Source organism: Desmodus rotundus, chromosome 1 (genome assembly GCF_022682495.2).
Source record: "Desmodus rotundus isolate HL8 chromosome 1, HLdesRot8A.1, whole genome shotgun sequence".
In the NCBI taxonomy this organism is placed as follows: Eukaryota; Metazoa; Chordata; class Mammalia; order Chiroptera; family Phyllostomidae; genus Desmodus; species Desmodus rotundus.
In genome coordinates, this window is record NC_071387.1 from 56,289,293 (window position 1) to 56,306,911 (window position 17,619).

The window sequence follows — 17,619 nt, forward strand, 5'->3', positions numbered from 1 at the left end:
GGAAAGAAGCTGCCAGATGCTTGAATAGAATATGTGGAGAGCTTGGGCAGGGGGCATCCGGAACAACCGCCTCACATGGAATGTGAAATTCTTTTTCTTTTGTGTTAGTCATGAGGTGCGCGCACACACACACATACTTGTGCCTGTGGAGAGGCACGGCTTTAGGATGAGCACTAACCATCTTAAGTCCAGCTTCAGACCAAAAGTGTGCCATGGTCAAGCTGCTCAGAACTGTGTGAGCGACTGGCTAGAGAATGGCCTCTGCTGCTCAGAGCAGAGCCCCAGAGAGAAATCTATAGGCCAGAGGCACCCCTTCCCCAGCCTTGCTGAGGAACACTACAGCCAGTGCATCGTCCCCTGCCCACCCCCTCCTCACTTTCAGTGCCCAGGTATGAATGGGGACCTAAAAATGACAATTGCTGACACGTCTGCACTACACAAGCTTGATCAGAAGAGAGAGAAAGACAGACTTCCTTTCACCTTTGAGGAAGACTGAGTACAGCCTTCCAGGAGGACTCGGGGGCCCAAGGCTGCAGGAAAATGAGAGGACACGGGGCTCTGCTGTACAAACAGCCAGACTGGGAAGGAGTTTAGCACACAATTACTCAAATGTTCCAAAGGCCAAGAGGCCTGGAGAAACAAGGACTGCACGTCAGAATCTTACTCTTGACCTTCAAATCCCTTCCCCAAATCTCGTTATCTTCTATCTCTGAAACTCTCCCTTATCTATCACATTCTTGTTTTATATTCAATTGTCCGTCTTGCTGGCTGATGATTGCAATTTGCCCCATTTTCTCTTATTTTGCCATGATTGCCTGTCCTTCATGTCCCCTCAATCTTCTTCATGTAACCTCCTGCCAGCTGGGGCCCTTTCTCCCAGAAGTTTCTAGACTTGCTTGACTCAGTCTCAGGGTGTGAAGACTCCAAGGCTCTCCCACATGTCCGGGGAGTCCCTCCGGCAGTGCCCCGTGGCCTCTCGAAGAGCATTCACGACAAAATATCAAGGGAGGCTCTCTTCTTGCCAGGCCCTGAATTGATTAGTTGCTCTGTTCTTAAAAGTGTGAACAAATGTTTTAGATCCCTGAGACAGACTCAGTCAAAGAGGTTTCTTTTCCCCCAACAAAGTTCCTTTTAGTTTTGACTCAAGAGAATATCAACTAAAAAGATACTTCCCATCCTGAATTGTCAGGCCTCTGCTAGTGAGATTTAAAAAAAATATATATTCAAATAGCAGAGGCTTATCTCCTTTCTGCTAGGAGAACCAGACAAAAAGATTTCAGTGACACAGCCATGAGCAATGTAAGATCAGAGCTTCTGAGAAACAAGATGAGAAACTCCGTTTTCAAGTTGAGATGATTGACAGTAGTGGCATCCAACCACAATTCTTCCTTGCTTTTTCTTTGTGGTATGGACTTCCTATTAACTAAGACAAACCATACAAAATGGTAAATGAGTGATATTTTAAGGACAGAGAAAATGTTTTAAAAATAAACTTGTAGAATATCTCACAGTTTTCTTCTTTTCCTTTGTTTTGAGGTACACAAATTATCAAGTTGTTCTGTGCTTCAAGAACACTAGCAACAATTTATCAAGTCCATCTTTCTTTTTCTTTTTCTTTCTTTCTTTTTTTCAGATTAAGGGATGGTTTTCTTACATCTAAGATTAAACATTCCTGACCTTTGAGGCAAGATTTGTCCAGGCCAATGTTTTCCTCTAGGGCTTTTATGGTGTTACGACTTATATTTAAGTCTTTTATCCACCTTGAATTTATTTTTGTGTATGGTGTAAGTTGGTGGAGCTTATATCTTTTGCGACAGCATGAATGGAACTGGAGAGCATTATGCTAAGTGAAATAAGCCAGGCGGTGAGGGAAAAATACCATATGACCTCACTTTTAACTGGAACATAATCAACAAAAGAAAAAAGCAAACAAAATATAACCAGAGACACTGAAGTTAAGAACAATCTAACAATAGCCAGAGGGGAGTGGGGAGGGGACAGTGGGGAGAGGGGTTTTCAGGAACTACTATAAAGGACACCTGGACAAAACCAAGGGGTAGGGTGGAGGTGGGGGAGGGAGGTGGGTTTGGCTGGGGTGGGGTGGTGGGGTGGTGGGGTGGTGGGTTGGAGGGGTGGGGAGAAAATGCACACAACTGTAATTGAACAACAATAAAAAAAAAAAAAAAAGATTTGTCCAGGCCCGTGGCGTCTGTTTTTGGCTCTCATATCTGTACATGGTAACAGTAATTCTTGCATTTTTCAACCTGGGTTGAGAAATTTTGAAGCTCCATCAATTTCTGTAAGAAATTTTTCTCATATGACAGAGAACAGTGTCTTCCCTTCCCTTCTAACTTGCTTTCTTTAGTTCCTCTTCCCTTTTTCTTCTTTTCTTTCTATATAGATTGCTATCTGGAAATGCTCAATTATGTTCTCTTTATTATGCAAAGTATTTGAGCTTTCCCAGTTCCTGTCCCAAACTCAGTTCCCAAACCCTCAAGATCCCCAGAAGAATCCAGAGTGCTGGACTTAAAGCTACCCACCCCCTGCAGGGGCAAGCAGGATCAGAGTAGAAACATTTATCTATTCCAGTACTGTTGCTCCTGGATCTTTCAACTTCTTGCTCATGCCCTTCAGCTTTGAAAGCGAATCCCCTAGGTGATCTTCAGAATTAGAACGTGATGTGGGCCCTGCCAGGGGGATTTGGTGACTGCAGGAAAGGTTTCCCTGGCTCAGGCTCAGGATCTCAGCATAACCACATGAATACTAGTTATGAAGGCATAGCAACTGTGTCATTTTTGTCCTGGTGTTACTGCATCCTGGGTAGGCCAAGGTGCCTCTCAGTTGTTTCTGGAGCTGCAACTTTTCTTAATTGAGAAAAATAAGTTTCTCAGTGCTTATCTGACACAGCTGAATGCAAGAGGGTGCTAATGGATCGGCAACTACCCCAAATGCATTCTATAAAGCCAGTTCCAAGAAGCTGTGTGCAGCTGAGATAAGAATGTGGCAGTCTAGAAGCTGGAAGGGGGTCTTTGTGTAGGTTGTGTAGGGAGAAATGCACATAGGCCTCGAAGGGCAGGTATCTTTCAAAAATTTCCACTGCCTTCCATCCTGGGCTTTTCCTTCTCTATCTTACAGGCTTTCTGCAGAAGTGAAAATTACAACTTAATTATGCAGACAGTGGAGGGTAGCTGCCTGCTTTGAACATGAATCACTCATTTATTACAAATCAACATATATTGAGCTATTGAATGGACAAGGACTGTTACCCGTACAAGGTTGAATAAGCTCATCCCTAACCTGTAGGCGCTTAGAGTCTTGCAGATAGATGGAAAGCCAACCAACTATAAGATGTTTTGAAGTAGATGGGAAAATAGATGCTATAGTGGCACACAACAGGAAATAATTCTCACCAAGAAAATCAGGGAAACTTAACAGAAGTGATTGTTAAGCTGAACCTTAAAGACTCGAAGTATATTCCAGAATGCATACAGGAGTGAGAAGGACATTCAAGAAAGAACTGTGAAAATATGAAAGGGAGCAGCATTTTCAAAAAGGCTGAGATGTTGGATCCAGAGAAACACAGGGTGTGCTCAAGGATCTTAGATAAGTTTGAAAAGGTATTTTGGAACTTGATGAAGGGCTAGGGAGTTTAGGTTCTTTCCTTTGAGTAATGGGAGAGTCATCCGAGGTGTTTATGCTGCACATGATAAGAACTGTGTACAAGAAATCACACTGGCAACAGTGTGGGCTGGAAGGGGGTTGTTCCAGAGGCAGAGAGAGAAGAGGCTATTTTATTCAAGAGCAGGCTGACAGGCCTGGGGGTGGGGGAGTGGAGGCATCTAGCAAAAAAGCACAAGGACTCATGGATGGACGGATGTGGACAACTGAGTGGTGATTGCAGGGGGTGGGTGGGGCAGAAGAGGGTGGGTAGAGGTGGAAGAGGATATAAGGGGGAATAAATGGTCATGGAAAATAATACAATTAAAAAATAAACTAAAAAGAGTTTAACGAGAATTCAAGATTTAATGCAGATCTGAGCTGAAATTGTGGTTGTGGAGATGAAAAGAAAGGGGACAGTTGAAAACATACTGTTGTAACAAACTGATTGGGCTCCAGGATGTGGCAGAATACAGAAGGTAAAGGGGGATTCCCGCACTCTCTAGAGAAGCCCTGGGCAGTGGTAGAATGGAGACCACTTTCCCTAGGCTGATGGCCCTGTGATAACAGCTAAGGCATTTGAATATGTCCCTATTATCTGAGCTTGATGATTATCTTAGAGCTACTTTTAGTTCTTAGATGCATGTGTATAACTCAGTGCCTCTTATCTCCATTGTTCATCCAAAATTCTATAGTCTCTCCCAGGGTCAAAGAAGCACCATTAGAGGAGCAAGCCACCAGTCTCCCCTTTCTAACACTGAGATCATTCCCGTTGCCAATTAAAACATTGCATATGTATAATCACGTGGTACAAAAGCTGATAGAGAAATGGGAGGAGTGCAGAGTAGGAAAAGGGGAGACTGAAGGCAGGGAGAAAGATAAAAGGCTCCCTTTCTTAATGGATAGTTATGGTAGGCAAGAGGAAATATCCAATTTGGACCATCAGCCAAGCCTAAAATAACCTCCTGCCCAGCACCTGGCCTCCTTGGCACTTTTCAACTGTTTTTGGGGATTTGGAAAGCACAATTTGGCTGGAATGTTCTTTGGAAAGCTCTGCCTGGGGTCATGTCCCAGCCGTCATCCTGGGCTGAAGTGGAATGTGGAAAATACCAGCAGGGATTTGTGTTACAGTTTTATTTATTTATTTTTAAGAATAAGGAAAAGCAAGAGATGGTATCTTCATGGACTCAGCCCATGTAGCACATAATCAGCTAGAGAAAGATTATCCTTAGAAAAGCTTGGGCATTACTTGTATTTTGAGCTAAATTTGGAGGGCTCCGAGGGAAACCAAGGTGTGCCAGGATGCAGATCACACCCCATCTTTGGTCTTTGAATGAAAAATCACGGTGGGGGCGAGGTTATCTGAAGAGGGGCTCTGCCTAGAGTGGCCCATCATACTGCAGGGTTGGTTTGCCCAAAAGTCCTCTTTATTCAGTAAAATATTCTTATGCCCTGCTTTCCATGTCTTCTTTAGGCATCATCTCTCTAAGTGACTATCATTCTCAAATTTACTGGGCCTAAGAATCATCTGGATTCGATATTCTGACTCAGTTGGTCTGGACATCTACATTTCTAACAAGCATCTTTGGTGAATCTGTACCCTCTTGGCAGCTCATTGTCCTTTTTTAACAGCTGGTGGTGGCTTTGCTGTGAGTTCCTCTTCTCTTGCCTCCTGTCTTTCCCTGAGACCAAGGACAGGGAGTCTGGGTAGGGCTCAATCTTCCCCAAAGCTAGAAATCACACCTGAAAATATAGGTAAATTTTCAAGGGCCTTGAATCCCATGTCCACTTGCAGCAGGGAATGAGAAAGGCAGAGAAGAGGCCCAAGATGTTTCAAATAAGGGTGATCATCATGTCTCTTAGGGTAATAGGCTCCCCTTGGAGAAAGAAATTACAAATTACTAATAGTTCATATGGCAGAAAATTGCAAATTCCAGGCAAAATAAATATGTTCTTCCATTTCTACAGCTTGCAGTGCACTATGATGTAGGAGGGTTCGGTATTAATGGGCCCCTATCAAATAGAGCAGCAATGTTAAATTACATAATCAATTTAATGTTCTGGGTCAGTTAACAAAGAAATCTGTTCTCTCACTGCCTTGATTTCAGAGCTTTCAATATCCCATTCAGAAGCCTTTTTTTAACTTCTGGGAGAGATGTGGGATATCAGATTCTTCCACAAACATCTGTAACAGCTGTATGAGGGATCCCAGACTAGCTGACCTTTCTCCTTTAGCAGTCTGAGGGTGGAAATGAGAACATAATCACCCACGATGAGCTGGCTGAGCAGAGCTGGGCCAAGCCGTCAAGCGCAGCTGCTGACTTTCCACGCGATGGATGTCTCTTGCCTCCAGCACACGTGAGGAGGGAGGCGTGCAGGATATGTGGCACAGGTTCCGTGTGGGTGTGTGTATGACTGTGTGTGCAAGTGTACATGTCCACGTGCACATGTATCCAGTGTATCCAGAGTGACTGGGGCGAGACAGCTACAGAAATGGAAGTTAGCCTTTACGTGGCTCTGCAGCCTAAGCTTCTGTCGCAGATTTTTGGTTCTTTTGCTCTAGGCCCAGAGGTGTCCAACCTTTTGGCATCTCTGGGCCACAGTGGAATAAGAATTGTCTTGGGACACACATTAAATACATTGTGACACATAATCACAATAAAATCTCAGTGTTAAGCAAATGTACGATTTTGTGCTGGGCCGTATGCATAGCCATCCGGAGCCACAGGCAGTCCCTCTTAAGTAGCAGTAGCCATTGGCTTTCTCTTCTGTGCCGAGTGATCTGAAGTGGTTATCTGAGGCTCTGTGTTGAGCGGGATTCTGAGAATGAATCAGGCTTAGCCAGAAAGATTGATTAGTGGTGCATTCCGTCACTCCAGAGGAGGCTCTAGCGGTGCTTTATAACCTTAGGAAAAGCGGTCCTTATAGGTCTAAAGCAAATGCCATGATTTACAGACCGGAACTGGGTAAGCTGAAGCCTTTGGGATGTAGTGCACACTCTGGTTTCCATGTTCAAAGTAGCTAGATATTATTCAGCACATTCATTCATCGATTATTAACTGAGTGCCTCCCACTGTCGGGCACTGTTCTGCGCCCTGGGATGACAGTGGAGAGCAGACGGCTGAAACTGACAGCTGAGCCACAGCTGAAAGTAAACTGACAATCAGCGAGGTCACATCAGGTCCCCTTGGTTTAGAGCAGTGAAATCCAACCCGAGTAAACATATAGAGGAAAAATAATCAAGAAATTTGAAATACACCATTGATTAATGCAACTTTGAACGTATATTCATTAATACTCATAAATATGAATGAAAGCACTTACAGTGGAATCCACAGTGGGCATGGCTGTAACGTCCTGAGACATTCTGCCCCTTTTAAGCTCAGGTTCATTAATGCGGTGGACTTAAAAGACCTTGGCCATTGCCATTCATCATTCTGGGAGGCAGAAGGGCAGAAAAATCCATTTGATGTTTTGACCACATTTTCAATTCTGAATGTTTTCCAAGTGAAACAAGCTATGGTAGGACCAACAAGGGGAATGGTATAATGGTACTGCATTCAGCAATGGTGGGGCGGGGGGGCTGGAGATCAGGCATTTTCATGAAACTAAAGGCTTTTGGAAAAGAATCTGTTCCTACAATATGCTTTTTGTTCAGAACCTAATCCTAGGCCATCCTGTTGGTGGGGAGGGCCAGAGAAGTGGCCCTGTTGTCTTTTCAGGCGTTCTGATGTTGCCAGCAACATCGGTTACTTACTCACACTGGTTTCCTGCTTTCCAAGTCAGGGAAAATACAAAAACCAAAGCTCCTTCCCTCTACTCTTCACCATAAGTTGGTATCTACTCAGGGAACGGTTCTAATTAAATATTGGCTGAATCTCATAGACTAGATTATTGACTTCTGCTGCTAGAACACTTATTTAGCTTTTTCTTAAACCCTGTTCGGAATTTTTTCTTTTACTTTTCCCCTGCTTTGCATTATCTATGCTTGAGTTCTTCTCCGCTGATGCATATTTTAAAGAAGACTGTTTTATTTGGAGGCTCACATGCTTGATGGTGGTCCTCCCGTCTCTGTTAATTGCCTTAGGAATAGCTGCTCCGTGTCGACCGTGCCTATACATCAGGCACCGTGCTAGGCAGGGAACGGTAAAGGTTTGCAACGTTGTCTGGGGCAGAACATTTTGCATAATTAAATTCACAAGGTCCTAGAGGAGGAAAAAAGCCAATAAAACGTTTAAATTATTTTCTATTGTATTTTAAGGGTAACTCCTTACCCACATGGTTGACTGTCAGCTGACATTAATCAAGAGTTGTAACTTTTAACCAAACATTTCGTCTCTTAATTTCTAGCCTTATGGTGATTGTATAGCTATTCTCTTTGTATTTAATATGTCGCTACTGTAAGAGAATATTTAAATTGTCCTGATAGGAATCTTTTTTCCTTTGTGTGCAAGAGTGAAATAAAAGGTGCTTATAATGAGCCATCTGAATTAGCCATGGTTGCATTATACACATCGCCTCTAATCTTCACAATTGTCCTGTTGGTTGTTCTTTTATCCCATTTTTACTGATGAAAAGTAAGGTTAGGAAAGATTGCTCAGGAAAGCATAGCTAATACATAGCCAAACTTGGATGGATTCCAAATTTCATCCATGTGATTCTAAGATACTTGCCCAATGCAGCCTCATCACTCTTGGGTTGACAGGGTTTTTATTCCCGTTTGCTTGGGTGTCTTGTGCTTTGTAAAAGTGCAAAGGCCTGCTTCCGGCTCTGTGGTTAACGTGGGCCTAGGGAGCGCGCTCTGCTTCACATGCAGCCTCAGTGTGTAGCAGGGGACTCATACGGAGTGACTTGGTCTTTGTGATGCCACAGACAGGTGCTCATCCTGAAACATGGGGTTGGAGGCTTTTTCTCTCTTTGTATGAGAAATACTTGTAGCTACAGTCTATTGAGTCAGGTACTCTATTTAGATCATGTCCTTGAACCCTATTATGGAAGATAATAATGCCTACTATATTGCAAAGTAGATGTTCTTTCCATTTATATGGAGGAAGAAATTGAATTTCAGAGAATTAGATTAATGTGCCCATGCGCACAAAGCAGCCGAATAGCACAGCTATGCACTCTTCCTCAGTGTATGAATAAAGAAAAGGAATCCTAGTGTTTTCTCCCTTTTCCCCATTTAACAGCACATTCTCCTTTCCGCCTTCCAAAGCCATCTCTTCAACAGGTAAAAGCCTTCCTTGCGGATTAATTCATGTTTAAATTTTACGAGACAGAACGCAACTCTCCTCTGATCCGCCCCTTCCCATTTTATCTGTTTGCTGTCTCTTGGGCTGCAGTGCAACCATCTCTGAAACGTTCTCTCTCACGTCCCGGGTGAAAGGAAAGACCTTTTCAGTTGCCATGCCATCAGATGGCTGCTGGGCTCTGTGTGATACTAATTTTGCTGCATCGGGTTGTCACTCATGGCTTCTTGTGAACTTGGTTCAGGTGATGGGGGCGAGGAGGTGGTTTCCTAGTGGGAGAGGAGACCTCAGCTCCAGGCTGAAAGATTGACAGGCAGCCTGATGGGAAAGATGTGGCTGCTCAAATGGTTCAACTGAGCCCCGTGAGCCCCTGCGCTGGTGCCTCTCCCAGGCTGGCACACACTCAGCACTTCTGCCTGGGTTGGAATGACGGCCTTGGGCAAGTTCACAAATCTCAGTTTCCTTGCTGACAAAATGAGTCTTATAATAACACTTCCTTTAGAGGACTGTTGGCAAGAATAAATGAGATAAAGCCTACAAAGCATTTAGCTCAGTGCATGGTACAAAGTAAGTGCTTAATAAACTGAATCACCCTATGACCTGTGATTTGTCTAGGACTGTCTTGGTTTATGCCTACCATGGCACACCTTTTCATTGTCACAGAATTGTGGTTTAGACACTATATTATATAGGCATCCAACTATCAAATGCTAGCTATTATTACTGTCAAGTATCATCCATTTCAAATGTAAGTGACCCAGAAGTGGCACGAGGAGCTGGATGCTGGCCAGTTCAGGGGAAGTTTGTATGACAATTGTTTAGAGCTGCTGGGCTGGTCAGTGACTATTCCCCGTGCTGGTGCTTACTCTCTTCTTGCGTTCTCACCCACATGGGCTGGGCAAAAGTGGGTTTACAGCTCTTTGTATGGGAATTGATATAATAATTAATAAATAATACTTACGAGAATAAACTCTGTGTTTCACATACTCACAACTATAAACTTGCTTTTGCACCCCTGTATCTGAAAGAGGACAGCTTGTGGAAGGAAGAAGCAGATGCAAAGGCCTGAGCTAACCAGGGAAAGAGTAGCACCTGCCCTCCGGCCCCCTGGCCAACACAAAATGGGGTCTGAGGAAGCAGGGGTTGGGAAGAAGTCCTCAGTGTCCTCATTGACTCACTTCCTGTCAGCCCAGGTATTTTCCTCCCTTTCTTAAGAAATCTCATACCCAAGGTATAGAATAGTAAATTTTAATCTTAGTTCTTGTTTTCTGTTATCTAACCAGTTAACCCACTGACTTTCTGCCTTTTAACTTGTACTATACTTAATCTCTCTGCCTAAGTCTGTTTTGATCTGTCTCCCCAGGAGAAAAAATGTCACTTTCTCTGAAGAGTAACCACCTTTAAGAATTAGACCACCTTGATCTTTAAATATTTGAATAAACTTTAATTAAGGCCCCTCCAAAGGGACCTCTTTGCTCTTGAGGGCTCAGCCACACTGTCGAATAATTAATGTAACCACCACATCAATTTCAGGAGCTAACTCCAGGTTGAAACTGTACTACTGCTGCCCTTATAGCCCCACCCCCTCATCACAGCTCCCCTCCCCTCCTTCCCTTCTTTTCCCTGCCTAGGTTAGAACGTGAGGCACATCCTCGCCCTTCCTACACAATAGCCCAAGTACAGCACAGGGGACTTAGCTGAAAAAGCTGGCAAGCCCTGTCCCAGGAACTGATCAAGCAGCTCCAGCTGGTTCATGAGATGCAGGTATACTGGGCCACAAAAGGCAGAGGGCTCAAGCTCGAGAGGAATTTATTTATTTATTTATTTATTTATTTAGGCCTGAGCAGTGGTTAAGATTTCAGACGCTGTTATAAGAACACCTGGTTTCAAAGCCTGATTCTACTGTGACCTACACCTGTGCAACTTTGGGCACGGTGTTTAAATCTTCTATGCTCTAGTTTTCTCAACTGTAAGGTGTCAGAAATAGTCATATTTACTGATTTTTAAGGGATTATAAGTAATAATATATATGTAAAATACTTGGCATAGCACCTAACATAGGATGTTCAAAACATGGTAATTATCATTATTGCTGTCGTTATCGTGATTTGCATGTTGGGGTCTCTTGGAGTAGACTTACAGGAGTGATGTGATGGATATGTCAGAGATACATACTTGAGAACACAGATAGCACGTTATATAATGTTAAGCATTTAGCCAGCAGTGTGCTGAGTAGAAAGTATATCTGTTCCAGATCCTGTTTAGCCTCAGATTTTGAGTGAGTCATTAAATTTTGCTGCCTTTCCTTCCCTCTATAACCATTAATATATTTGTCTTAGAACAACTTGTGATGTAGATATTATCTGCATTCTCTTTTTGAAAAACATGGGGCTGGGAGGTGGAAGAAGGCTAAGGGGCTTGTCCGAGGTTATGCAGCCAGCACACAGCAGGCTCTGAGGCGGTGTGGTCTCTCCCTGGAGAGCGTGGCGTTGACAGCAAGGCTGTAACTACACTAAAATGGATCTGTGAGTGCCTAATAAATGCACACTAATACAGAAAATACTGTTTCATATGTTCTTATGGAGGTTTTTCTTTTTTCCCAGTTTTCTTCCTTAAATTTAGGACACTTTCATGGTGAGGGTCGGGAAAGTAAAAATGGATGGTTCCCGCTGACGAGGGGAGGGGAAGGGAGCAAGGTCCAGTGACCTGCTCGGGCCCTCGAGGGGGCCCTCCTGCCACAGTCACAGACCACGGAGGCTGATGGGAATCTGGAGCTCAGTACGTGTTTATGGGCCACACGAATGAATTAAAGTTCTTTTACATCTATTTCATCTTTTGGTCTTTAGAGCAGATATTACCATATCAATTTGAGAAATGAGGGAATTGAGTCTTAAAAAAAAGGTCAGGCTCTTGCTCAAAGACACCACATTAATTAACTAAAGAAACAGGGCTAGAATCCAGTTCCACTTGATTGTAACACTGGACAGATACTCGCTTCTTAACTTCCTAATCCTGGAACGTACAAACCAGGACACAAAGCCAGGGAGGAAGTACTTCTTAGAACTGCTATTGGAGACAGTTTGCTCTCCCCTTTGGAATCTGTCACCTCCCCTTTTTCTGTTGTTTTCTTTTTTTCTGGATGGCTGTTCACGCCCCACAGCAGGCAAGCCGAAGCTCCTGATAATGTCAGCAGAGGTCTGGTGCTTCCATTATGTTTAGTTAGGCAGGTTTCCTGTTCTGTGACAATCTGCAGAGAGCGCACATTATAAATCAGACGACTATGGAAAGTTCAGAAATGAAAGAAATCTCTTGCAGACCTGAGGAGCTGAGAGCTCATTTTTTGAATCCCTGCAGGAAACAAAACAAAACTAAACAAAACTGTGGCCTTAAAAAATACATTTCCTTCTCTCTCTGAGGAACTTGTCTGTACCATTTGTTTGCCACTTAATGTATTCTCCTTTGTACTGGCTGAGGTCCAGGAGGATGGAGTCCACTTCCCATTCATCCTTCAGGCTGAGGAAAACCCTGAGACGGGAAGGAACGAGCAGACTTAGAGAAGTGGGGGTGTGAGGAAGCTAACTAGGCTGGACAGTCAGCCCAGGATAATGATGAAGCGTGTGAATTTCAGTGTCACCCTACCTGCGTTCAGGTCCTGATTTCACCACTGACCGGCACTTAGAAGCTTCATTGCTGAAGATAATGTGTTTAGTTGGAAACATCCTGAGGTGCTGTGCTGTTTGAATGGCACGATGAAGAGATCACTAACAAGAACTAATATTCATGATGTAGTCACCTTGTACTAAACACTTGCCCGGTGCCTCCTAAGTGTTAAATCATAGTTCTTGACTCTTTCCATTTGCTGGATTCTTAGGAGTCCTCCCGAAAGCCTCAGGTTTCTAGTCTCGGGGTTCCTCTTTCCTCTTTACCATCATATTTATTTTGAAATAATCCTGTCCTAACTACCGAAACTGGACCTACTAAGCTTAAGATCAAACAGCAAAAAGAGAATTTATTTCTGGTGGGAAATAAAAACAGCTTAGAAAGGAGAAACTTTTTCACCTGAAGAAAATTATGAGAGAAAATGATCATCCTGACATGCTCAGGCCTTAGCAGTTTACGGTGAAAGATGTCATCCCATAAGTATTACACCTGAGTGTTGCTAACGTGAAGCCCGAGCATAGTGACACCTTGTAAATGCCCACGGAGACTCTAGACCTGCCACAGAAGCTTCTCCGTGACCCTTGGAGACGTGATGCAGCCACCACTGTGTCTGTCTTCGCCAGGTCCAGGTGCCATTCCTGCAGATCTCGGCCAATCACTGGCCCTAATCTTACACAGAGCAGGGGCACCTGGGGGTCGGTCATCTGAGGAGGGAAAAGCAAGGTTGCAACCTGTGAGCTGTGCTCTGTCAATACTCACGAAGTGTTGCTCAGTCACCAAGTGTTTGAGTTTGCTGTGTTACTGAGATTACACACACACAGGCTATTTCTTGCCCCCAAACACACATCCCTCCAAGTGAAGATACTGCACTGAATTCCAGTTTACGATTCCTGGAACAACTATTGGCCTGAGGTGCCTGCGGGGTTACTGAGTTGGCCACAGCAAAGCACACTTTTCTCTCGATGAAGGCTCTGCCTGCGTTTTTAGGAGACCCTGGCTCCTAAAATTGTTTTGTAATATGTTCTTCCTCTCCTTGACCAGTACTCTACACAAACTTTCGGAAGTTTGGATTCCAATTATAAAGCCAATGTATGAGTCCCTTCCTCATTCCCAGAGGTTCTTTAGACCCAGTCCCTGTAGGTGGAGGGAAGAGGGCGGTACATGGTTCCATTTACCAGCTGTGACCCACCTGAGACACCTGCTTCTACCTCTGCTTAGATCTCTGACTCCTCTGATGTGCCATTTCTTCCTAAGGCCCGTCTCAGAGCGGGGAATCGAGAACCAGAAAAGACAGATACAGAATCCATTCAACATAGCAAAGTACCACATGGAAAAAAAAAAAAAAAAAAAAAACCCGCAAAACAGAGGGCGTTGTCAGTGAGGATCTATTGCCAATCTTCTCAGCTCTGGCACCGTGTCAATCTATCTCTGTTTGATTGAGATTCTCTCTAGCCATGTGACCCCACCATGGCCTTGACCACAAACAACCCTCTTGTGGACCTTGGTTCCTGCTAACTTGAAGGGGAGAGAGAAGTAGTGGCACTATAATTTCTTGCCCTGAGTCCCTACCTAGTGCTAGTGCTCAGACTGTTCTCTCCTGGCCAGCTCGGTGCTACAGTGTGACAAAGTGATGGAAGGAGTTTCACTCGACAGAGGGCATCTGCTTGGTGTAGATTTTTAAAACACAGATGGGATCTGACAGGGACACATTTGAGGCACCTCCATGGGAGGGTCACCCCACATTGTTGCTACATTGTGCAACTGGAACTACACAGGGCGCAACCTGCACAGACTTCCCTAGTTATTTCGATCAGACAGTGTTATGGGGTGAATTGTTCCTTCAAAATTCATATGTTGAAGTACTTAAGAGTGTAACCGTATTTGGAGGTAAGGTTTTTAAAGACATGATTGAGTTAAAATGAGGCTATTAGAGTGGCTCCTAATTCAACAGGACTGGTGTTCTTCTGAGCAGAGGAACAGACACCGGGCACACAGAGGGGCGTGTTAGGACAAGGCAGTGAGAAGGTGGTTATCTATGAGCCAAGGAGAAAAGTCTGGAAATGATCATTACGTAATGGCTTTCAGATGAATCCAACCCTGCTGGCACCTCACTCGTGGTCTTCCAGCCTCCAGAACTGTGAGAAAGTGAATTTTTGCTGATTAAGTCACCCATCGTGTGGTGTTTTGTTATGGCAGCCCTGGAAAAGTAATACTATTTCTAGGCACCTCTAATAAGCAAACTGAAAACAAACTGGTTTCATAATTGTAGTGCTCCCTCCAAATTCCTTAGATCTCAGGTCCAACCAGATCACTCCGCCACCCTGGAGACACCTCTATGATTCCTTCCTGTAAGAGACTTTCACCGTCTTTTTAATTTCCTCTAGAAATAGCTACTGTGGGGTCACTACACAGCTCTCCCACCACCCCTAATGAGGGCTGGCCAGGGGGTCCCTGAGATTACACACACACAGGCTATTTCTTGCCCCCAAAGACAGACACATCCAGGGGGCCCCTGGCCAGAAGGAATGTGTATTGCTTTGGGAATGGATTGTAACTCTCTCCTTATTTCCTCTGGGGAGCGGCTTCTCTTCCTGTGACTGCTTCTTGACCTTTTCCTTCTGCACATGCACACTGATGTAATGTAGCTCCAGGCCACACATTGGGTTGTGCACCCTGGACCCGTGCTGCCTTTGTCTGGGACCCTATAAGAAGCCTGAGACTGGAGGAGGTGTGGTCTCTCTCACACCCACCCACCGCCATCGGTGCCCTCCCCTTAATGTAATAAATGGCATGTCCACCTCTGCCATCACGAACACTTAAGCAGCTCGCTGGTCCGGGGTTCCTGTGCTACAGCTGCCCTGATCATGTGTCATTACTAGAAGCCTATTGCATGACTCAGTATAAAAAAAACTCCTCCCTCCTCCAGTTTGGGACACTCTCTGCCTTTCCTGTGGATGCATTCCTTATATTCAAAGCAAGGAGTCTTTATTAGGCATGCAAGCTCAAGGCAGTTCTTCTGCCCTAGTGCCTAACGGTATGTACTCAGGTTCCTGAACTGGACAAATCCGGCTCCGACCTGTACTTGTATGATCTTAGGGACGCCCTTTAACCTTTGAAAACTTAAGTATTTTTATTTGTAAAAGGGCATATTAGTACATACTCTTTTGGGCTCTTGTAAAATAGTACCTGTGGAATGCGTGGCTTAGTGCGTGGCACGTGGTAATCACTCAGCCAATGACCGGGATGGGTGCTGATCACCATTGCTATCACGGTGGGAAGGTGCTGTTCTCTTCTGAAATTTTCTAACTTTCTTTTGTTGAATGCCACAGTGTCCTTGCAGTACATAAAGCAATCTCTCTCATTGGGGATATTTTCCCCCCATCTCCATTTTATTATTAGTCTCCATACAGGTAAAATCGCCTGCCTCCACAGTACTCTAAATGCACAACCCTTGTAGGCTACCTTCCATTTTCTTCAGGAAATATTAAGAGGATGAAACTTTTGGAGGTGATGGATATATTTATGTTGCAGCCATAGACTGTGGTGATGGTTTCATGGATATATATTTACCTTCGACTCATCAAGTTGAGTGCATCAAATGTGTACAGCTTTTTGTATGCTGATCATACCTCAGTTAATTGGTTAAAAAAGAGAAATAAAGCCTAGGGGCATAGGATAAGGCAGAATGGGTGTGGGACAGCTTCCCCCCACCCCCAATTGCCTCAGAAACATGCTTTTTACTTTGATAAAGAATCAGAATCTCCAACAATAACCTCGGGTCTCATATACCACACACTGGGAACACGACGTTTATTAAGAACAGCTCAGAAAGAGACTGCGCAATATTACAGTTTAAATATAGCGTGAGGTTCTTTACTATCAATTCTATGGCTGGCATGCATGGATTTTTCTCCAAGGAGGTGTGTGCTCTTCACAGTCACAAAAGCTCAGTTTTTTTAAAAAAGGAAATTAAAACATTTTAAGAGCATGAACCATGTGCTGTGTTATGTGTTATTTATTTCTCATGACAAGCTTTTAAGTTAATGATCTTATTTCCACTTTATAGATGAGAAAATTGAGACTTGGAGAAGCTAAAAAACTTAACCAAGATCACACAATGGTGTATTTAATTTTAGTTAATTTATCCTGGAATTTTTATGAGCACCATGAAATTTATCCTAACACAATGAAATAGTGATTGTGTAGGTAGGGGGAAAGCAGGAACTTTGTTATTTATACAAAGAGAACTTTCTCATTTAAAAAAATAGAAAACACATATAAACAAAATTGAAAAATTAAAATCGCCTCAAATCCTACCACCTAGTCCTTGTCACTTTTCTCAATCTATAATAGTGATTTTTATAGGAAACCCTCAGTTATTCACACTAATGCAAGGAGAGAAAAGGGTGGAGAATCTAAAAATCGTTTATGTCTGCATTGCCTACTTTGGGGAGTAAAAATTAACCTTTTTGATCATGTTTTGCATGGGCTAATTACTAAAATTACTTTTTCTTTCTCAACTGATCCCAATTCAGGGCAGAGTCCCAGAGCATTTTGGGGACAGGGGACAGGGGATTAAACATGTGCTGTGGCTAATCCGAGAACTGAAGACTCTACACACAGCTAATTAGGGTCTGACTGCCGAACCAAAGCTCACACGTCGTTGAAGTGCGGGGCTCTCCAGCATTTTTGACACTTTATCCTCAGAGCAATCTTGAAAGGAGATTTGATTCAGTTTGTCAGGCATTCATTGGGAAACTGGTCTGCTCTACAGTGCGCTAAAATATCCAGGAAACAGGCCTTGATTTTAAGGGACCTATAATCTAGTGAAGGAGACAGGTATGCATCCCACTAAATTAATAATAATTGTGATAACTATACCTCACACTTCTTGAATACTTACTTGCCCTAGACCCAGCCCTGTTCTCAGCTCTTTAACTGTATTAGTGCATTTAACCTTCATAGAAAGCATAGTGTGATAAGGGGAACATGCTATGCATTTGGAGAAGGGGTAGTTTATCCTGAGTTGGGAGCTCAGAAAAGCTTCAAGGAC